At 40.7% G+C, this 22,564-nt stretch overlaps 1 protein-coding gene across 1 annotated transcript in view; it reads left to right on the top strand.

Annotated features, from left to right (window-relative positions):
- The window catches only part of LOC134728385 (RNA polymerase I-specific transcription initiation factor RRN3-like), a 93,009-nt gene extending 84,253 nt beyond the window's left edge, over positions 1–8,756 (top strand). The window contains exon 13 of the mRNA XM_063598542.1: positions 8,677–8,756. The gene's annotated coding sequence lies outside the window, so the exon portion shown is untranslated. The remainder of the gene's footprint in view (positions 1–8,676) is intronic.
- The last annotated feature ends 13,808 nt before the right edge of the window (positions 8,757–22,564 follow it).

Here is a 22,564-nt window from a genome sequence, read left to right as displayed (position 1 = left end):
TGAGATGTTTGGATACAGGCACGCAGTGTGAAATAAGCACGTGATGGAGAACGGGGCGTCCATCCCAGCATTTATCCATTGAGGTACAAACAATCCAATTACACACTTTTGTTATCCCATTTTCCATATGAGGAAAGCGGAGATTAAAACGGTAAAGTGGCTTGCCTAAAGCTAAGTGTGGGAGGGAGTGTTTTTTGAACCCACACACTCAGAAGAAGAGTTGTAGTCACTGCTCAAACCCCATCTCTTCCTTACCATCCTAGTTTACAGTTTTTTTCAGTTGGGCGTTAAGCTGTTAGGCATAGTTCACCAGATGCCAATTGAAACGACAGAAGAAAGAGCGCATCTATCTCTGCCACTTTTCTTCAGTTTGCACGCCAGCTTTCACTTAGAAACAGGCCTGCCGATGGTGTCTCCAGAGAACAATCGTAGAGTAGCCCACTCTTTGGGGCCAGTGGGGCCCCCCTTTTTCTTATACTAATAGCAGGAGCTAGCAGTTGGGGAACACTTTTTATGTGCCTAACACTGATAGGCCCATAACACAGTTGCTCATTTAATTCTCCCAGTAACACAATAGAGGTAGTAATGTTGGGGAGTGCTAGGGTTCTCCTTAAGACTCCAGAGCAAACGTTCTTAACCGCTATACTGAGTACTGAACAATCCTCAGGAATTTTTCCAGGCATCTTCAGTTTCTGCAATTCTGTGTAAATGCTTTCAGCTCTAATCTTGCAATGAAAATTAACATCTCATTTAGTTGAATATTAAATGATCATGTTGCTTGTTCATGCTAACCACTGAACATGGCAGAAGAAAAGAATGTAGACCTGAATAACTCAGAAAAGGAAAATAAAATGAGCACCTCTTTTGGAGGAAGATAATTTCTTAAATTAACATGCAATCACTTTAACCAAAGTAATTCACCTTTATTACACTTACAGAGTCCAAGCTACTTAGTGGTTGCAGTGCAGTGTTTGGCACCATCTTCTTTATGTCCAAGAGACAAATTTATTATACATATTAACAAACCTGTTTTCAGATTTCCCCGTAAGGATTGATGGCCTAGTTTGATAGTTTCTCCAGGATTTGTGAGGCAACCACTGTACCACTGCAGTACTTCCCTATAATTTAATTTGTATCATCACAGCTAAATATTTCTCTTTCCTGTATTTAAGAAGCATTAATCTTTAAGGGCATAGAGGGGGCAGGTTCTTTTTTCTTGTGTTTCCAGCATCTAGCATAATACTTGGCACATACTGGAAGCTCGATTTTAATATTTGTTGAACTGCACTGAAGCACTCGCACAGAATTGTTTTCATGGCTCTCTTCCATCAGGTGCCTTAGTCCACGCCGCATTCTCCCCCTGTGGGAGGTTGTTAGGAACAACAGCTGTAACACTTCAATCTACCGAGCAGCAAGTGCAACGTGTCAGGGTTACACGAGGAATTCTCTTTAACCTCTGATCAAAATAAAGTCATCAGCTCTTCAAGTTTAACCTTAAAAACACAGGTCTAGGCTGGGCGCAGTGACTCATGCCTGTAATCCTAGCACTTTGGGAGGCCGAGGCGGGCATATAACCTGAGGCCAGGAATTCGAGACCAGCCTGGCCAACATGGTGAAACTCCATCTCCACTAAAAATACAAAATTAGGTGGGTGTGGTGGCAGGCCCCTGTAATCCCAGCTACTCGGGAGGCTGAGGCAGGAGAATTGCTTGAAACTGGGAGGCGGAGTTGCAGTGAGCTGAGATCGTGCCATTGCACTCCAGCCTGGATGACAAGAACGAAACTCCCTCTCAAAACACACACACACACACACACACATACACACACACACACATCTGAACCTCTTTACTGCTAGTTGCATTTCTGTGTTTTTCAAAGGGCTGTTACGTTATCACAGTGGACTTTTACTTAACCCTCTGTGTCATAACCAACTATATGGAGTACGAGTAGAAGATGTGAAATTCCAACAATTGTAACTTGTGAATATGGCCTGTCAAAGAATAAAGGCTACAGTGTGAATAAAAGGGTATCCTTTCCCCAGTTTTGCTAAGTTATATGTTAACTCCTAAACTTTTAACAGATTTTAAAACTTGTTCATTTCTCAAAAATGTATTATCTGCTCTTTGCCAGGTATTCGCCTGGGCCCTGGGGCCACAGCACCTCCCCACATGAGTGGATAGGTAGGATTCCTACTCCCATAGAGTGAATGTTCCAGGAATCTGTTGACTAGAGAAGCCTGGAGGTGCCGCCTCATGGGATGTGCCCACTACAGCGCCTCGTACATTGTAGGCCCTCAGTAGACACTTGCTACTGAATTAAGTTTGGGAGCAGGTCTGTCCTGTTAAGCAGATTATTCAGCAAGTCTAGTGGGATTTTATGTGCAGGCATCTGTCCGTTTTTTAACATCCTCATTATTATTACTGAGCAAGGCTTATTTGGAGAGAACTGCTTAAAACTTTTTTTTTTTTTTTTTTGAGGTGGAGTCTCGCTCTGTCCCCAGGCTGGAGTGCAGTGGCACGCTCTTGGCTCACTGCAATCTCCGCCTCCCGTGTTCAAGCCATTTTCCTGCCTCAGCCTCCCAAGTAGCTGGGATTACAGACACGTGCCACCACACCCAGCTAATTTTTGTATTTTTAGTAGAGACAGGGTTTCACCATGTTAGCCAGGATGGTCTCAATCTCCTGACCTCGTGATTTACCCGCCTCGGCCTCCCAAAGTGCTGGGATTACAGGCGTGAACCACTGCACCTGGCTGGAAAACAACTTTTAATGATCCTGTTCTCAGTATCTTACAACTATAGAATGTTTTCCTTTAGCAGTAGTAAGCCATGCTCTGAATAGATTGAATCTTTGTATCAAAGTTTCCTAGGGTATCCTTTTTTAAATTGAAATTGCTGGAAATTTCTAACCTCAGTAAACTCTGGTCTACTATTCATACCTTGTTAGAAACATGTAAAGCTTTTGTGTAGGCAGGAGGAGAAAACCCTTTGCTGTTACAAAACACTTTGATGAAGAGACTGTCTTTTGTCAGAGAGCTGAGTTGGCTCAGTAGGAATACTGACAATAATCTCTGTGGGTAAGATCTTTTCTGGGACAGCAGGAGCCTTCAGTGCAGGTAATGATGGTGCTTGCTTTGAAACATGCCCCTGAGAACAAGGTGGAAAGACTTCAGAGACTGGATTTTCTTTTAAAGCAGCTGCTATTGTCATTTGGTGAGCTGTGCAAACTTAGAATAAGGATTCAGGCTTCTGTTACGTGGATCAGTAAATGAACTCTTAGTCTAAAGGAATCCTAAAATTTCAGGATGAGTACATCCTCCTTGTGTACAACTATTTTGCTGAATCACTGTTTGGAGGGTTATTAAAACTGACAACATCATTTTTCTTGATATTTATATTCAGGTTTTCTGCTTTCCCAATTATAGTAACATTGGCAACAGGAGTTAAACAGAAGCATCACTAAATGACGCATTTGACTTTGTAATAGGAAAAACTTTCAGCCTTATTGTTAGTGAATTACTCCTACAGACTACAGCTGCCAGTACTAATTTTTTGCCTAAAGCATAGAGCTGAGTATCTGTTTAAAGCTAACAGTTTACACCATTAAAAATATATTATTACCTGCAAAGACTCATTAGTGAAAGAATATTCAACATATGAAGGTATTGATATGTTGAAATTCTCAAGCCTGCAATAAATCTACAGTATTTTTAGTAGTTGCCTAAGCCAGGCCAGTTCAATAGGATTTAGAAAAGACCCTCTTAATGAAAATTCATTTTGTAATCCTGTAGAGATGAACAGGTGTATAAGGCTTCGAAACTATATTATTTCCTTTTCTTTTGTGCCTTAATTAAAACTATAAGGGACATTCAATATTCTATTCCCTCCACTAATTATTTAGAAAACTTTCTGGGGCTTACTGCCAGCTTTTGGCCTCTTTTGGTTATGGAAGCCAGCTGCTACTCAACAGGAAATGAACTTTTTTTAAAGACAAAGTCCGGTGTCTTTAAGCTAACAGATGAAGTAATATCCTATTATACAGTGTGACTTCACAGGAGCTTTCTTGTAGTTGGGACTTGTTAAAATTCTATCCTTAACAGTCTATAAATATTTAGGAGATCGAGACTTCAGGTTTCTGAGCCAGGCTGGTGCTTTGTTTTACTGGAAATAAGGTTTGAGATAAGGACAAGTCTCAAATTCTTTTTTGTTTGCTATCTACTAAAGAGTGCTGTCCTTGGTATCTCTTTCTGCAGGAGCAGGGAAGAGGTTCCTGGCTGCTCTTAAGTAGCACAGGTAGTTCCATAACTGAATGAAAGTGGTGATAGTCTCAAGTCAGTCTGGATTCTGGGAGAGGTTTCAGCCCAGTTGGGTTTTTTTTTTTTTTTTTTTTTTTTCCTGCTAAGAGACAAGGTCTTGCTATGTTGCCCATGCTGGTCTCGAACTCTTGGCCTCAAACAGTCCTCCTGCCTTGGCGTCCCAAAGTGCTGAGATTACAGGTGTGAGCCACCACACCCGGTCCTTGGCTCAGGCTTTGATTGCTGGTTAAGAGCATCTTTGGTGAATCTGAGCCTTCCCAGTGAGGAATTACCACTTCACACATTTAAGAAGGAAAGACTTAAGTAATACCTAGGTAATGTTTTTATACTTTGTCTTTAATACAGTGTGGTAGCTTCCATATGGGTCTATGTATACACATTACACACTCTGTGAGTACAAAATCATTTTTTCTGGAACATGTTGAGCCATACATAGTTCCTTTTTCATTTGGTGAAAACAGGGTATTAACTTGCCTGGGGTTGTATGTGCTTTCACTAGCAGAGCAGGCAATAAAAACCCAAATAGTTGAACTCTAATTTCTCATTGCAATCTGTGAAAACAAGTAGAAGAAATTAAGTACCTCAACAAGGGGAACATTTGTATTCTCTACCTTAAAGAAGCCTGCGGACCTCTCTTTCAATTGCCTTAAAACTCTGCAGATGAAGATAACAAAGAATCGTGATGAGAGTGAGAGTGAGAACCTGTTGACCTAAGAGTTTCTGTTTGATCCGTGACTCACCTTGGAGCTTGATTAGGTCAATTAACAGTTTTGTGCTTCAGGCTGTCTCATCTGAGAAACTGGACTAAATACCTTTAAAGATATAAAGACTAATGTCTCTAGAAAACAAAAAGTAGGCTGGGGGCAGTGGCTCATGCCTATAATCCCCAGCACTTGGGGAGGCCGCGGTGGGCGGATCACTTGAGGTCAGGATTTCGAGACCAGCCTGGCCAGCATAGTGAAACCCCATCTCTACTAACAATACAAAAATTAGCCAGGTGTGGTGGTGGGTGCCTGTAATCCCAGCTACTCAGGAGGCTGAGGCAGGAGAATCGCTTGAATCCAGGAGGCAGAGGTTGCAGTGAGCCGAGATCGCACCACTGCCCTCCAGCCTGGGTGACAAGAGTGAGAGACTCCATCTCAAAAAAAATAAATAAATAATGACAAGAAAAAGACTAATGTCTCTTAAATGCTTTGAGCTATTTGTAAAAGTTCTGTGTTTTGTAAATACAAGTTATTTCATAGACTTAATGGAAGTCTTTTTTTTATTTTTTATTTTTTTATTTTTGAGACAGGGCCTCACTGTATTTTTGGTAGAGAGGTAATTTCACCACGTTGCCCTGGCTGGTCTCGAACTTCTGAGCTCAGGCAGTCCACCTGGCTCACCCTCCCAAAGTGCTGGGATTATAGGCATGACCCACTGCACCTGGCCTCTAAAGTCTTAATGAATGTAATGACTAATAGACATTGTTAGTTTTGAAATCACAAGAGAATGTATTTTAGCACCTATCTACCAACAGTATACTGTTTTATTTTAAATGGGTGTAAAATGTTTTTAAATGATCTGGAGTTGGGTGTGGTAGGTTTTGCTGCTTTTTCCAGAGTGAAAACTAACCAAGTAGAATACTAATTATGCACTTGAGTGGACATTACAACAACTAATGCTGTTGTTACCATTTACTCAATGCTAAGTTTTACTATGAGTAGTGGTGGATAGCCATTAAGCCTTATTTGTCAACCTCTAAAAATTAAGTTTAAAAATCATTATGTAGTGAGTTTCCTTGTTTTTATGATAAATTTTTTTCATAATACTTTTATGACAATAACTGAGGCTACTTTCCATCATACCTAGAATAAAATTTAAACTTTACCTACCATGGGCTATAAAATCCTGTATGATCTGATCCCTCATGCTTCTATCATACTGGCTGCTTGTCAGGTTGTAGAATATGCCAAATTCATGGCAAGTTCTTCATCCTTCAAGCTTCAGCTAAAAGGTCTTGTCAGACCTTCCTTATGACCTCCCTTTCTAAATTGGGCCCTAGGCTGGGCACAGTGGCTCATGCCTGTAATCCCAACATTTTGGGAGGCTGACGTGGGAGGATGTGTTGAGGCCAGAAGTTTGAGATCATCCTGGGCAGCATTGTAAGACCCTGTCTCTACAATAAATCAGTAAGTAAGTAAGTTGGGTTTGGTAGTGCATGCCTGTAGTCCCAGCTATTTGGCAGGCTGAGGCAGGAAGATCACTTGAGCCCAGGAATCCAAGGCTACAGTCAGCCATGAGTGCACCACTGCACTCCAGCATGGCAACAGAGCGAGACCGTGCCTAATAAAGAGACAGAAAAAGAAAGCCCTTTGTTCATTATCACCAAATCCAGGTTTTTCTCCCCCGCTTTATCTTTTAGACTTTATATTGAATTGGTCAAAAATCCTTTAGCTTTACTTTCAAAACATGTCAGAGTTCTGCCCCTCCTCTCCCATCTTCATCTCTGCCACCCTGGTCCAAGCCACCATCATCTCTCACCCAGACGATTGCAGTATCTTTCTGTCACTCTGCTCCCACCTTTGTCCCATTCACCCTGTATAACAGCAGCCAGAGTGATCCTGTTAAACCTCCATTGGATTCCTTCATTTGGAGTAAAGGCCAAACTCTTGACCTCTTTAGTTAGGCCCTCCGCAAACTGGCCATCTTGGAGCCCCTCTGATTTGAGTCTTCCCCCTCCCCTCCCTGCCCAATACATTCTGCTCCACCCTCCTCAGCCTCCTTAATGACTCAGTCATGCTTCCTCCCAGGTGCTTTGCACTTGCCTTGCCTCTGCCTGGAGTGCTGTTTCCCTGGATGGATACACATGGGTCACTTATTCTGTTCCTTCACACATTGATTCTAATGTGGCCCTGGTCACATGTTCTTAAATTTCAGCCTCCCACATCCACACTCCTCCTGTACTTCTTCCTTGCTTTATTTTTTTCTCTTTAGCATTTATCGCTATCAAGTTTTATTATGCTGTTTCTCCCAGTAGAATATAAGCTCCATGAGGGCAGGGATATTTTTTTAATGTGAGTTCCTTATGGCTCCTGGGCACCATCCCAGTGCCTAGAATAGTGTCTGATATTATTGAGTATGTGCATGCATGCATGAATACTGTTTATCACAGTATGTGAGTTTAGTTACTCATTTGTCTGGCTTCCTCCACTAATCTGGGAATGTCAGCAAAGCAGGACTTCATTTTATTCACTGTTCTATAGCTAATGCTTAGCATAGTGCCTGGCAACAAAAACATTCATTTGTGAATCAATGACTATTAATAGTACTTTGCGTGCGTATTGCAACTTAGTTTGTAAAGTACTCCTTTATGTATTATTTCATTTGATTTTCACAATCTTATATTGATAAGACAGTCATCTCTCTAAACAAGAATACTAACTATAGGGGCCTTAAAGTCACCATATTGAGTGTTCTGGTAAATGATAGAACCGGGGCCTGAGACTTACCTGCCCAGAGTGCAGTGCATTTCCCACTGTATCAAAGGACTGCTCCATAAGATTTACTATGCAAAGAAGTATTTCAATGACCTATGTTACAACTAGTGTCCTTTCTATATTGTTAACTAAATTTTCATTTCTGGGAGTTGAGTATAATATAAACAAATCCTGTTTTATGGGCATTATACCTAAGAATAGAGAGAGTTGAAAAATGAAAAAATGAGGTTTAAAATAAAATATGGTTCTGTGCTAAATGGAAGTATGAGCTACTGACATGTAATTACCTCAAAAACCACATTTCTGTTTTGCTTTTCTAGTTGCTCATCTTACAGAAGGACACGAAGAGAAGTAGAGTGACCTGGGGCAGTGTTCTTAATGCTGATGTATTTTTCCTTTTCTTGACTTAATAAATTTTAGTCCCCTTAGGAGTCCAGGATATATGACAATAAACTTTAACAGTTGTATTCACAGCAGCCAAATTCATGGGAACTTTAAAGATTTTTGAAAGCTCCACCTATACCTTGGCTCAAGGGTCCATTCAAAAAAGTAGACTGTCGGGATATGAATACATTCATTGTACTAGCAAATAGGATTTTAGAAGTAACACTGCGGAATGATCATTCCTGAACAAATAACTGCATCTCCATAAAGTAGATGACCATTTTTCACTTCTTACAAGTATGGGTACATAAGAGAATACATTACCTGCTGGAGGCGTCAGTTTAACTGAATTTTAAGTAGAACTCGGGTTTCCTTCTGTGCCACTCCACCTTCCATTGGGATGTGACTTAAACTACATGTTCTTTTTTGAAGGACTGGGTTATATAAATTGTTGATGTGAGATCATTTGTATTATTCTAAGATTCATTTGTTGTGCTAGATCTTCAACTTGCTGCTGAGCTTGGGAAGACATTACTGGATCGGAACACAGAGTTGGAGGACTCTCTTCAGCAGATGTATACAACCAATCAGGAGCAGTTACAGGAAATTGAGGTAATTCACTTGGCAGGAGAGTTACACTTTTGACACTTCGATGTGTTGCTGTTATGCCAATCACATACTGGTAAAAAAGCACTTGCAATTAGATGCAGCATTTTATTTTTTAACACAAACTTTTTTGAGAATAAGAACCGCCTCCCGAGTAGCTGGGATTACAGGCGCCTGCCACCACGCCTGGCTAATTTTTGTATTTTTAGTAGAGATGGGATTTCACTATGTTAGCCAGGCTGGTCTCGAACTCCTGTCCTCAGATGATCCACCTGCCTTGGCCTCCCAAAGTGCTGGGATTACAGGCATGGGCCACCACACCCGGCCTAAAACATGCAATATTTAAGATATACAGAATGGGGTAAGAGAACAATACAATGAATACCCATATATCCACCACCTAGCTTAAGAAAGAAGACTACCCACACTGTTGAACTTCCCACCGGAGAGGGAACTTATACCTCCTCCTCGGTGACATATCCCTCCCACCTACTACCAAACCATATCCTAAATTTGAAAAAAAAAATCATAGTTCCTGATTTCACAGTGTGTTCAGATGTTTTGCTCCATTCAAATAATCATAAAATACATGTTGCTTTCTCTTTGCTGTGATCTTGATTTGTTTACATTTTTGCTGGATATTTTATTAAAATACTACATTTTTGGCTGAGTGTGGTGGCTTATGCCTATAATCTCAGCACTTTAGGATGCCGAGGGAGACAGATTGCCCAAGCTCAGGAATTCGAGACCAGCCTGGGCAACGTGGTAAAACCCCATCTCTACAAAAAAAAATACAAAAATTAGGCTGGTGTGGTGGCGTGTGCCTGTAGTCCCAGCTTACTTGGGAGACAGAGGTGGGAGAATCACCTGAACCTGGGAAGTCAAGGCTACAGTGAGCCAAGACCGTGCCACTGTACTCCAGGTTAGGTGATGGGAGCGAGACCTTGTCTCAATAAAAAAATAATAATAATATAATACCTTTTGCCTAGCTTAACAAACTAAAATGAAAGATGCTAGACTAGGGCATTAAAATGGCCCTCTATGCTGCTAATCTTATAAATGGTCCCCTTCAAGTAGTTCAGTTATGTGTAGGCCACTTGACTGTAAAGATAATCGTGGATATTAACCAGTGTCCCATCAGAAACCTTTCTCCATGTCCCAACCCATGCTTCCCCCAAAAAGGGTCTGTACTTAAATTATAAGCTCCTCTCCCTTAAATTGGTACAGTAGACCCAGGACTTTTGTGTCTGTGCACAGAAAAATGTAAAAGACTCTAGAACAGTGAAGCAGTTCATCATAATGAGTACTTACTAAAGCTTTGATTATTTCCTGAACCAGGTGCTGGGAATTCAAACAAGCGGAGAATTACACAGTCCTTCCTTAGAAGTGATCACATTATACAGTTTTAAACTTTTGAATACAAATCTATCATCAAAACAAAGGCAAATGTGCAATCTCAATATCCATTAATTTTACCTAGTAACATAAAAGGTGTATACAGTAGACCCTCCCCTTGAGCAGGATTTCTGAAATACACTTTTATAATTCTAGGAAAGTATGGCTTGCAATGATATTGAAGTCACCAGGTACCATTTTTAGCATATTCTACATCAAAAGAGCGTAGAATATGTTTTACACTAAATTGAATTTAATGACCTACTGTAGGCCAGGCGCGATGGCTCAAGCCTGTAATCCCAGCACTTTGGGAGGCAGAGGCAGGCAGATCACTTGAGGTCAGGAGTTCGAGACCAGTCTGGCCAATGTGGTGAAACTTTGTCTCTACTAAAAATACAAAAAATATGGCAAGCACCCATAATCCCAGCTACTTGGGACACTGAGGCAGGAGAATCACTTGAACCCGGGAGGTGAAGGTTGCAGTGAGCTGAGATTGTGCAGTTGCACTCCAGCCTAGGCAACAGAGCAAGACTCCATCTCAAAAAAAAAAAAAAAAAAGACCTACTGTAGAGTTTGCCAGAAACCTAAAATGCAGAAAAACTAGGCATTTAAAAACTATTAAACTAGGCTAGGCATGGTGGCTCACGCCTATAATCCCAGCACTTTGGGAGGCCGAAGTGGAAGAATTGCTTGAGGCTAGGGTTTGAGACCAGACTGGGCCACAAAGTGAGACCGTGTCTCTAGTCTAAAAACAAAACTATTAAACTAGCCAAATGTTTTACGTGGTCAAGGAACTCTTTCCTACTTTGTTTCGTAGACTTTGTTTTTTAACTCAGTGGGAGATTTCAGAATAGTCCTAAACGATCATCACTGTTTGTATTTGTGTACAGACATAGTCTTAATTGTATTATCGTAGTCTATGAGGTTTATCCGAGGCCTGATTATTGCTAATAGTCAATAAATTGTATTGATGTTTCCTGTTAGAGCATTTATAAAACACTATAACTGGTACTTATTTTAGCGTATCTTTCAAGTGTAGCTGAAAGAAGTGTAAATATTTGTAAGTTGGGAGAATGATGCCTATTGATTAGCATAAGAGATTACAAACAACTGCTTTGTTTTCTGTGGTATCGAGGATGATTAAACATTTAAGCTAGATCATTGGTATTCTGAAAGTATCCAAAGATATCTGAGATTCTCTAAATCTACAAATAACACTTTATTATCTAATATTATCCATAAGATATTGCAAAGCGTCATGGAAATGAAATAATCCAGTTCAGACCTTCATGATTAAATAGGTATAAAATTCAGCCGGGTGCGGTGGCTCACGCCTGTAATCCTAGCACTTTGGTAGGCCAAGGCGGGTGGATCACGAGGTCAGGAGATCGAGACCATCCTGGCTAACATGGTGAAACCCCGTCTCTAGTAAAAACACAAAAAATTAGCCGGGCGTGGTGGCGGGCGCCTGTAGTCCCAGCTACTTGGGAGGCTGAGGCAGGAGATTGGCGTGAACCCGGGAGGCGGAGCTTGCAGTGAGCCGAGATCGTGCCACTGCACTCCAGCCTGGGTGACAGAGCGAAACTCCATCTCAAAAAAAAAAAAAAAAAAAAAAAAGTATAAAATTCATGTATAAAACTATTCAGGAGATTTAGCTTGGAATATTTCGGGAAACATATTCATGAGTCTCTTGTTCCTATAATATGTAGTCCACTGGTTCCTAGATCTGAGCATTGCACAATGCAGTATTTTACTCTTTATCCAAAGCTGTTTTTGGCTAAGAATAATTACTATCTTAGGTTTCTTCACCACCATTACAGTTGACTTTCTTTTTTCTTTCCTTTTGTAAGTTGCTTCATGAAAGTAAGTTTCCAGTCTCAGTAGGGGAGATGAGATGGCAGTAATGGCTAAGCCCACTTAACAGCCAGGGGATTCCCACAGACTGTCCTTGCTGCCTGCTCCATCACAGCTGTGCCTGGGCAGATGTAGAGATCACGATGTAGATTTCTGAGGTCTCTCTAATAGCCTAAAAGAATGCCATGTGCTCTTGTAAAAGTAACCAGGCAGCTAAAGAGCCTACTTCCTTGCTAAATAATGACCCTTGCATATGTTCCTCTTATTGCAACCTTCAGGAGGCCCCCTAAACTTTATAAGGGCCCTCTCCTTAATTTGAGCCTTTTCAATGTGTTTCTCCTTCCCTTAAACTTTTTATTGAAATCTACATTACAGAAAAGGGCATAAATCCTAAGTGTATAGTTTGATGAATTTTCATAAAGTAAACATGCCCATGCAACCTATTCCTAGATAAGGAGTTGAGAGCATTATCAGCTCATCCGGTCACCACCCGGTGAGCTAGCATCCTAAGTTTAGCTTGTTTTTGACCTTTACATGAATGGAATCACTTGTACAAGTTTTAAAGTAACTGTTTAGAATGTTTATTGGGAATTAGATTACAAAGTAATACACAGCTTGGCGCAGTGGCTCACGCCTGTAATCCTAGCGCTTTGGGAGGCTGAGGCGGATGGATCACTGAGGTCAGGAGTTCGAGACCAGCCTGGCCAACATGGCGAAACCCTGTCTCTACTAAAAATACAAAAAGTAGCTGGGCATGGTGGTGCATCCCTGTAATCCCAGCTACTCGGGAGGCTGAGGCAGGAGAATCCCTTGAACCTGCAGGGCGGAGGTCACAGTGAGCCGAGATCCTGCCACTTCACTCCAGTCTGGGCGAAAGAGTGAAACTCCGTCTCAAAAAAAAAAAAAAAAAAAAAAAAAATCATTTTTTTAATTCAGAAAAATATATAGTTGAAGAACAAAAAATCAGCTCCTATCCCACCACCAGTGAAATTTAAAATGAGACAGTCCAGAAAAATGGTCTGGGAACAAACTCATCTGAGCGAATGAAAAATAGTGCAGAGAACTGGTGAAAATACTAGGACAAGCTCCCTAAGATTCTGACTTATTATGGAAATAGACAACTTGGACACTGCCAAAGGGTATTTTGTAAGTAGAACCACAAATATTCTTTCAAAGACTCTTGGAGGGTTTCAAACAATCCTCCTAAAAATTGATCAGTATTTTTGGTAGGCATCATTTTTAATGTAAAAACGAAAAAAACAAAAATTTCCTTTTATGTAAAAACGAAAAAAGATTAAACTATTCAAAATAATGGTTAAACTGGCTTCAGAGAAGCCTGTAGCCTGTCTTAACTTTTTTTCAGTGCTAATTTGAAAAACTTAGATAATTTTTTAAGAATCCAGAGCAAGTTTTTTCTGTTCTGGGTGGAAGGAGGGGAGGAGAGAACTCTTACTTGGGAGAGTAATGAGATCAGACACCATTGGATTCATTTACACTTTCCTACAACCGTGTAAGCAGCCTACAGCCTTGTGTTTTGGTTACTTCCCTGCTTAGACACCTGTATTATCCCCTACAGGAGTTGTGCCTAGCACTCAAAGTAGTCTGGCCTTCAAGGCATCCCTTCTTTCAAGAGTTCATGCCCTCTTTGGAAATGGAGAAATATTTTGTGCTGCTTTTACTGCATGTATCAATATTCTACTGCATATGATACTTAATTGATTTGCTTTATTTTCCTTTCCCCTTATTTCCCATTGCAACAGTGAGCACTGTTGTTGTGTTTATTCATGGTCTTTCACACATACTAGGTAATCGATACTTTGTTGAAATCAGTATTTTAACAGAGGAGAAACAGCTTACAAAGCTCTTCTAATAACTCCTAAACTTTGGGTTTCCACCTCTGGAGATTTTTAAGGCAGGCAGAAGGGGCTCTGGCCTCTGTTTTAGGAGATTCAGGTTTAAACCCTCAATTTTAATTGCAAATAGCTAGAGAATTTAGACATATGAATTACCCCTCAGATTCTGTTTGCTCCGTCATGGAATGGTGATAATGCTTACACTGCTTTGGTGTAGGAGTTTTCTGAGGGGATGAGATTATGGAGGCATATATATTTTGAACAGTATAAATTGTTAATTTGGTATAGGATTTTTCTGAGGGGATGAGATTATGGAAGCATATATATTTTGAACGGTATAAATCGTTGCATAGTTTACCAATGTTTTAAGAATTTTAGTAGTGAGCCGGTGGCGGTGGCTCACGCCTGTAATCGCAGCACTTTGGGAGGCTGAGGCAGGTAGATCACGAGGTCAGGAGTTCAAGATAAGCCTGGCCAAGATGGCGAAACCCCATCTCTGCTAAAAATAGAAAAATTAGCTGGGCGTGGTGGCGGGCGCCTGTAATCCCAGCTACTCAGGAGGCTGAGGCAGAGAATTGCTTGAACCCGGGAGGTGGAGGTTGCAGTGAGCCAAGATTGCGCCACTGCAGTCCAGCCTGAGCAGAAAAGCGAGACTCCGTCTCAAAAAAAAAAAAAAGAATTTTAGTAGTGAAAAAAGCCTTTAAAAATTTGTATGGATATATAACAGCTTTACATATATCTGGGGCGCCTGTGACGTTTTGATACAAGCATACAATGTGTAATGATGAAATCTAAACTGAGATAACCATGACCTCCAACATTTATCATTTCTTTGTGTTGGGAATATTGCGTATCTTTTCTAGCTATTTTGAAGTATACAATAAGATATTGTTAACTATAGTCATGAAAGAACTTAAATTCTGAAAAAATAAATCTTCCAGAATTACTGGAAATAGACTTTAAAAACAATCTAATCCCTCAATTTTAATAATGGGATTATAGGTGGTTTCTATTTTCATGTTCATGCCTCCCGCCACCAAATTTCTACAGGGGAAATACATTTCATCAGGGGAAAGAGATTTTTCAAAAGTAATAGGAAATATTTCTTCATTATTGTGGAAGTTCATTTTGATACTAAATTCAGAGGATTTAGGCTGTAATCCTTAATTTCAGGATAATCCCAACACTGCTTACAAACCAGATTTCCACTCCATTTCTATGCGTTTTTACTTGGGGTCGTTTGTTTCTATCTTTCCCTGCGTTCCAGGTTAGGATTCCACAATTGCAAATAGGTATTTATGTAATTCTGCTGGCCTTTGTTTTTTAAAGATTTACCTTAATTGTAAAGGTGGCCTGTTTGTAGCTTTTGTGCATAACTGGAACCTTGTACTCATAGTTGAGGTGACAGTCTGTGCAAATTCCTAGACAGTGAGATAAACCCAAGGCATTTTGCTATAAGTTGACATTTTTGCCCACATTTCTGCTACCCCATGACCCCCTTCCCCCACTGTTTTGCTTTAAATGTCTCCCTTTCCTGTTTACTATGGCAGTCAGATTCATTGGAGGCTGTGTATCAAAGAGAAAACCAGCATGTCAGCAGCATGTCTGTACCTTGAGATGAGAGGTAGGAAATAAGCTAACCCATTTCCTTCTAGATTCAGAAAAAAAATGAAGCACTGACTCCATAGACCTAGATGTCTGGCCTTACATCAGTACGTACTTAGAGATCTCATCATTTTTCTTTAAGTTGCTGACTGGTTTTGTCAGACTCTTCTGTAGGTCCCCTATAACTGAATCTTGGAGAAGTGAAGGGCTTTTCTGATTAATTTTGGTTTCCTATAATAAGATTAAGCTCCTACCATGTGAAAACAAGCTCCTTGACATTCTTTAGATTGTTGTTAAAGCCAAGTCATCTAAAACCAAAATATCACAAGTTCTTAAATGGTTTCATTATGTTGTTATCACAGGTATCACAGGTTTTTATATATCAAACGAGGAACTTTCTATAGTTTCTTAAATGGCCTGTTTGTGCTTATTTGCATATTGACTTGTTTCCTGTCTGTTGGCCACAACTCTAACTTGAACATCCTATCTGTAAGAGAACAACAACTTGAGACCCATCTGGTATCTGGTAGGAACTGTAAAAGTCTCCCCCTCAGATTACCGGGGCAATTGCTGCCATGGGAATAAATACAGAGAAATAATCTATAAATGGAGAAGGGGGGAGAGAATTCATGGTTAATAGGCTGTTTTCCCAAGAGGGCTAAAGCCAAAGCCCTTCTCAAAACCTTTCAGTTAAATCCCCCTTGACATCTCACAGTCTGAGTCATGCCAAGCACAATAAGCTGTTGTGAAGAAAAGTCTAGAAACTGCCAGTTCGCCAGTATTTTTTCGTCCCCTACTGTGTGTCAGGAATGGACTAGATACACAAGAGCCTTCCATTCTTAGAAGACTACAGTACTGGCCTGGCACGGTGGCTCACGCCTGTAATCCCTCCACTTTGGGAGGCCGAGTCAGGTGGATCTCCTGAGGTCAGGAGTTCAAGACCAGCCCGGCCAACATGGTGAAACCCAGTATCTAATAAAAATACAAAAATTAGCCTGGTGTGGTGGTGCAAGCCTGTAATCCCAGCTACTCAGGAGGCTGAGGCAGCAGAATCACTTGAACCTGGGAGACCAAGATTGCAGTGAGCTGAGATCGTGCCTCCAGCCTGGGCAACAGAGTGAGACTCCATCTCAACAACAACAAAAAATTGAATATTATTGTATTGTTTTGAGAGAAATCAATTTAGGGTACCTTGGGAATGCTGCCGCTTTAGACCTGCTTTAAGGTGGTCTTCTTTCTTTTTTTTTCTTTCTTTTTTTTTTTTTTGAGATGGAGTCTTGTTCTGTTGCTGAGGTTGGAGTGCAGTGGCATGATCTTGGCTCACTGCAACTTCTGCCTCGCAGGTTCAAACAATTCTCCTGCTTCAGCCTCCCCAGTAGAGTAGCTGGGATTAGAGGCACACACTACCTTGCCTGGATAATTTTTGTATTTTTATTTATTTTATTTTATTTTTTAGACGAAGTCTTGCTCTTGTACCCCAGGCTGGAGTGCAGTGGCGTGATCTCGGCCCACTGCAACCTCCACCTCCTGGGTTCAAGTGATTCTCCTGCCTCAGCCTCCTGAGTAGCTGGGATTGCAGGCACCTGCCATCATGCCCGGCGAATTTTTGTATTTTTAGTAGAGACGGGGTTTCACCATGTTGGCCAGGCTGGTCTCGAACTCCTGACCTCAGGTGATCCACCTGCCTCGGCCTCCCAAAGTGCTGGGATTACAGGCATGAGCCACCACACCCGGCAAATTTTTGTATTTTTAGTAGAGACGGGGTTTTGCCATGTTGGCCAGGCTGGTCTCGAACTCCTGACCTCAAGTGATCTGCCCACCTCGGCCTCCCAGAGTGCTGGGATTACAGCCATGGGCCACAGCACCTGGCCAAAGTGGTCTTAAAAGGCTTCTGAAGAGGTTATGTTTGAAATGAGGCCAGAAGGATAACTGGAATTTATAATCTTTCTTTGGTGCCATGGATCCCTTTGATTATCTAATGAGATCTAGGATAATCCTCTTAAAATTCATTGAATTACAAAGGAAACCTGTTAGAATGAAATACCTGTCAAATATTGAAAAAAGTAAATTTGTGATGTAATATAGATACATATTAACATATTTAATAACAAGATCTAGAAACTACCATGATTTCAAATAGTGATGAATGTAGGCAGTAAATCAAGATTTCTGCAACTATAGTGCAATATGAAAATACCTGTGATTTCTGTTGATGATGAAGTCACAGATAAACCTAATACTACTGGTGGTTTATTGCCTCTGTCAAAAGAAAAAATTACGACAAACATAGTATAAAGATCTTAATTAGCTTTTATTTGAGATTCTAAAGTTGGGCAACACCTCATTCTTAGAGAATGAGGGTTTCAATGAGCTGAGCAGAGGAAGTTGGTTTTATAGACAGGGGCTGAGGAAAGCAGAAACAGAAAACAAAAAATGGGTGGTTTCAAAGTTAATTTATTTGTAAAGGTTAAAGCAGAGGGAAGTCCCTTATGCTGGCTAAAACTGGCATGTTTCGGGGCTTGGCTATTATCTCTTCTAATTTCTCAGAAGTCAGATGAACAACTTTGCTTTGGCTTGCTGACATGGAACTTTAGCACAAGTGACTCCATTTGGGTTTGGTTTGTTGGGCCTAGGGCAGGGACTCAGTCCAAACCAGTGGTCTCCTATAAATTTTAACAGATCAATTAGTACTTGAAAGAAATGTCAAATTTCATTTAGAAGTTAACAAAAATGAAGATGTAGCTGTTCAGACCCTTTAAATTCATCCATGTTCACAGACCCTCTAAAGTCTATCCATGGACCCCAGGCTAAGAACTGCTGGCTTAGGTGGAGCAGCCAGGAGAACTGCATCCCCCCGGATAGGGGATCGTAAAGGCATTAGAGGAGGGAGGCACTTGCCTTGCAGTGGGGCAACTCCAAAAAAGGCAAAGATATCTCCCCTAAGTGTGAAATTTTAAAAAAATCAATAGCTAACAAATGAAGCTGGAAAAATCACATGAGACAATTGGGAAAATATTAATGCTGAAACGTAATAGATGTTAAGGAATTATTGAGTTTTTTTCCCTTAGGAATTGTGGTTAAAATAAAACATCCTAGAAATGTATGAAGTTGTATACTTGAGATGCCTTGGATTAGCTTTAAAATGATTGGAGGACGAGGAAAGTAGGAGAGTAGAGATGAAATAAGATTGGCTGTATGTTGATAATTGTTGAAACTGGTTGATGGGTACGTGGGAGTTCATTAAACCATTTCTCTGCATGTATATATGTTTGAGATTATCCACAATAGAAAGTTTTATTTATTTATTTATTTTTAGACATAGTCTCACTCTGTCGCCTAGGCTGGAGTGCAATGGTGTGATCTTATCTCACTGCAACCTTTGTCTCCTGGGTTCAAGTGATTCTCATGCCTCAGCCTCCCAAGTAGCTGGGACTACAGGCGTGCGCCACCATGCCTAGCTAATTTTTTTTTTTTTTTTTAAAGTAGAGATGGAGTTTCACCATGTTGGCCAGGCTGGTCTCGAACTCCTGTCCTCAAGTGATCCACCCGCCTTGGCCTCCCAAAGTGCTGGGATTACAGGCATGAGCCACCACACCTGGTCCACAATAGAAAGTTTTAAAATGCAGTGGATAAGATTAGCCGTCTGTAGAAATTCAGTATTTGTTTGGACTGAGAAGTTAGGAAGGATCACTCAAGCAAGGTTAAAAGGTAACTAGTTTATAATTTCAGGGAATTAATGATTGTTAAGAACATACCAAAGTGAAGCGTTATGATGATGAATGCTGCTGTGGTACAGTTAAAATATAACCTAATCTTAGTGGATAACTGCATCTAAGCTGAGCCCTATGCAGGGAGACGGTGAGCATTAAGCTGAAGAGTCATCATTGATCCAGTGAATGCCTGTGTCTCCTAGACCCAAGAGAAAAGGACATTGGTCAGGGCAGGGGACTTCCAGGATTTTCCATGTCCAAGATCAACATTTCTCTACGTGTGATCTCTGGACTGCCTGTACTAATATCACCTGGGTTTGTTGCTAAAAATGCAGAATCCTGGCTCTACTCCAGTCTCAGCCTTTTGAGGGGAAGGGACCCAGGTTCTTACACTTTAATAAATCTTCTTCCAGGTGAATCTTAGCACATGTAAAGTTTGAAAACTGTAGCTTTAAATAAAGATGAGAGTAGCTTCTCCTTATTGAGCAATTTACCATCTGCCAGATCTCATGCTGAGCTCTCTGCATATATTAACGTTTTTGTAAATTATATATTTGTATATGTCAGGGAGGAAAAATATTTTTTTCCTCAACCTTCATGAGTGCTTAGTTGGAAAGGACCCCTGCAACAAAAGACAGATTAACAAGAGAAAAACAAGCTTACTAACATATCTATTTCATTTATATGTGTGGGAGATACCCAGGGGATGAGTCATTCTCAAAGGTGGCTTTGAATTCCAGCTTATGTAGTATCTTCAACAAAGAATGGTAATTTTTTAGAGAAGTGACAAGACAAAGGGGAAGAACTTTGTCTAGGGGCAGAACTTGTGGGAAGGCAAGTAAGTGGTGATAAAGGCCCGTTAGCAAAGCTTGTTAGTGTGGATTCCTCTGGTGCTGTCTTCTGGCCCATAAAGGTCTAAAGTTGTTAGTGGTTAACCTTTGTTCTCCCTGGTAGAGAGGGAGGAGGCAGGAACCTTTTTATGCCAAAGACGCATGCTTTGGGGTGACATAGTCCAGTCTCTCCCACATGCACATTTATCTTTACAGCCTTATGAAGTAGTTGATGAGGAGAACTCACATTAGAAAAATGTGCTTGCTGTAGGTTACCCAGTTCTAAACAGCAAAGCAAGACCTCAAACCAGGTTCTGACTCCAAAGCCTGTGCTCTTAGCTACTATACCACTGCCTCCCATCAGACTCCTCTGATCCCATGTCTACCAGAGACTCTCATTCATGAATCGGCCTTTCACATGCCCTTTGTGGGGCAGCTGTGTCCTAATAGAGGATGTGAATATTCTTGTCACTGGGCAGGAACAGTTCCTGTTGTATATTAATAAATTAATGTCTGGTTTATGCATTAGCCTTTTTAAAGGTAGTTCTGAGTCCTAAAGAATACTTGATAATTTATACTTGATATAAAGAAGCTTGAAACATTTCTGCAGCTATTATATATATATTCTTGTGATTCTAAGCCTTTTTTCCGCTCCCGTGGAATCTCATCAATTCCTAAGAGATTGAACGTGTTCCCATCAATGACAAGAACCTACTATGGAATGACTAGCCAGAGGGCAGGATTAAGGGCTACTCCTTTAGTTCTGAAAAAGCTTCACCCATGAGAATTAGTGGTTGATTTCCAAAGGACCAGGAGAAGCTGGTGGGAGTTGAGGCAGTGAAGACTACACACAGGCTTTTATAGACCGTGCCATGTGCTCACCTTTCTCATTTAATTCTGCCAGTTCTACATGGTAGGTACTAACAGATCCGCTTACTAATTCCGAACTCAAAAAGCTCTATAAAGCAAGATTTTTTTTTCCCCTTAAATTTGCAACAGATTCATTTGGTAGTAGATCTTTACCTGAACTGATGTGAGGCTGTTTATAGTCTTAGTTCATACTTTTTGATGCAGAAATATTAATGCTTGATTACAGGGTGCTGCCCAGACCTCACAGGTATTATAAGGTGTCAGCTGTGTGTCAGGTATGAGCGCCATGTTGTCTTTCTAAAATTTAAAGAATTTTCCAAAACACTTTTGACTTCAAGAGTTTCAGATGAGAAAGTTGAAGTTAGGTTAAGTGTTTGTTCAACTCTTTGCTGCTGAGTTATGTAAATGGATTTGAAAAAAAAAGCCATATATGCTTTTTTCAACACTTTAAGGGCCCGTTGAGTGTCATTTAGCCCATTCTTTGTTAGCCTTGCAAATACTTCTAGAGTTGTAGAAAAAGCCTCAAGAAGAGTGTGTTGTGTTGTGTTTGAGACAGTCTCTGTCACCCAGGCTGTAGTGCAGTGGCACGATCTCGGTTCACTGCAATGTTCACCTCCCACGTTCAAAAGATTCTCATGCCTCAGCCTCCTGAGTACGTGGGATTACAGGCGCGTGCCACCACGCCAGCCTAATTTTTGTATTTTTATTAGAGGTGGGTTTTTGTCATGTTGGCCAGGCTGGTCTTGAACTCCTGGCCTTAAGCAATCTGCCTGTTTTGGCCTCCCAAAGTGTTGGGATTACAGGTGTGAGCCAGCATGCCTGGCCAAGAAGAGTGTTTTTAAAGTCAAGTTCTGAGTCTTTTACAGTTTGATCATCAGTAAGCTTCAAACCATTTCTCCCCTCTTTCTGGTTCTGTCCAGGGAAATACTGTGACTTTTTCCTTTGGAATATATACTGTGTTTTAGTGTCTTCAGGTAGAGCTGAGCAGGGAGGGAATCAAGGTGACTTACACTGCGGCATTAAGGTTGGGATTATTCCCCTTTATCCTTGGCCATTTAGGAAGCAGTCTTAGCAGGACCAGAATAAATCATCTGATACGTTTCTCGTGAATAAGGAGGATAATGGTGATAAAACTCTCATAAAATTAAAAATAACAGGAGTATATTAAGCTAAAATATATTTCTTGTCAAAGCAACATACTTTTCATTTTTTTTGGTCCAGAATGCCTCACTCAGAGAAAGAGATTGATTTTTTTTTCCAAATTAAGATCCTCCACATAGAAATAGGAACGTTTTACACTGTTGGTGGGAGTGTAAATTAGTTCAACCATTGTGGAAGACAGGCTGTCAATTCCTCAAGGATCTAGAACTAGAATTACCATTTGACCCAGCAGTCCCATTACTGGGTATGTACCCAAAGTATCATAAATCATGCTGCTATAAAGACGCGTGCACACGTGTGTTTATTGCGGCACTATTCACAATAGCAAAGACTTGGAACCAACCCAAATGTCCATCAGTGATAGACTGGATTAAGAAAATGTGGCACATGTACACCATGGAATACTATGCAGCCATAAAAAAGGATGAGTTCATGTCCTTTGCAGGGACATGGATGAAGCTGGAAACCATCATTCTCAGCAAACTATCACAAGGACAGAAAAC

Source organism: Pan paniscus, chromosome 18 (assembly GCF_029289425.2).
Source record: "Pan paniscus chromosome 18, NHGRI_mPanPan1-v2.0_pri, whole genome shotgun sequence".
Lineage (NCBI taxonomy): Eukaryota > Metazoa > Chordata > Mammalia > Primates > Hominidae > Pan > Pan paniscus.
Note: the sequence above shows the minus strand (reverse complement) of the source record. Positions and strands in the feature narration are given on the sequence as shown.